Source organism: Triticum dicoccoides, chromosome 7B (genome assembly GCF_002162155.2).
Source record: "Triticum dicoccoides isolate Atlit2015 ecotype Zavitan chromosome 7B, WEW_v2.0, whole genome shotgun sequence".
Lineage (NCBI taxonomy): Eukaryota > Viridiplantae > Streptophyta > Magnoliopsida > Poales > Poaceae > Triticum > Triticum dicoccoides.
The window spans coordinates 633,681,091-633,682,552 of NC_041393.1; positions in this window are offsets into that span (position 1 = coordinate 633,681,091).

The window sequence follows — 1,462 nt, forward strand, 5'->3', positions numbered from 1 at the left end:
AAATGAAAAGAAGATGAATGAGCGACCGCTGCTCATTGATCCAGGTTCTATATAAAAAAGCAAAAGTCATCATGGACCGTGAGCATCGTTAACGTACAATCAGGAAAAAGCAAAAAATATATATGCAAAAAGGGTCACAACGGGCCGCGCGTAACGTTTATTGGACAACCTACATGGATCCTGACGCAAATCATTCTGATGGCTGGTGGGTCAAATAAGGCATAGTTAAAACTCAGAATGTGAGATAAGAAAATAAATAGAACAAACAACTTCTTTTGCAAATGACACAAACAAAAATATTCAAGACAAACAAACAAAAATAAGAAATAAAAAATGAAGCGCCAAAGCCAAACTGTAAAAATTAAAAAATGTTAAGAAAAAATGAAACAAGGGGAAAAAGTTGAAGTTAAAATGAGAGTGAGCGGAGAAATGGAGGAAAATGCTCACGAGAAGTGCATAAAGGCTTGCCTTGGCGCTTCCTGTTCTGCACAGTACACTGACGAAACGAGGCCAGGTACATTCATTCAAAACAATATTATTTTACATCCATTCAAAACAATTTTGAGGGATGAACATAAATTTTATTCATCAAAAACCACAGTTTGTGGGATACATACTGGATCGTGGGGGTGTAACAGCCACAATTGGCGCCCCTGAGCTAGCCTTAGAGAGTATTTTGCTAAGCTATGCGCATTGTTATTAGACCGGCGCCCTTCATACAAGATATTGCTATTAAAACTCTCTGCCCTCTTCCTGATTTCTTGAATGATCGTGCCATAAGTGCCACTAGCATTCAAAACAATTAAGATTATAAAAGTACAACAGACCGAGCACCCCCGCCCCGGAGACAAACCGGCCCAAGATGGGCGAGCACAAACAAAAACAGATAACAGGCCGCCGCGCACATATTCTCGACAGCAGCACAAATCTCAGCGCGTTCTTATATTGGGCAGACATCAACATGAATGAGACCATAGATGAATCTCAGCTAGCTGGTTTCAACAAAACCGCTATTTTAAAGTCATTGGTAGTTCACAAAATTATGCACCCACATGTAGCATTGCTAATTTTGAATTTCTATTCACGACTTTCATACTTCCGCATATACCTATAAGTAATGTGTGAGATTGTATTCATTTTTTTTTTTCAAATTACCCATGATTCCTATGTATCCTTTTCGTAGCTCTTCAGTGGCATGGTATCCTCGGCATCAATGCAATGGAGTAGGGGACCCGATGGGCATGCTCGTGGAGGAAAATAGCCTCACAGGTCCTCTCGGTTGACGCACTACCTCTCGTGCTACATCATTTGAAGCACCAGCACTTAGAGCATTTCTAGCAGACCCCGTATAATGTCCCGATCCATAAAATAACCGTTAAAATATGGGTCTGCGTGAAAAAAAAACTGCCTGATCTGACCCCACAAACGCGTTGGACCCGTAAATATTTTTTTGGGACGCGGC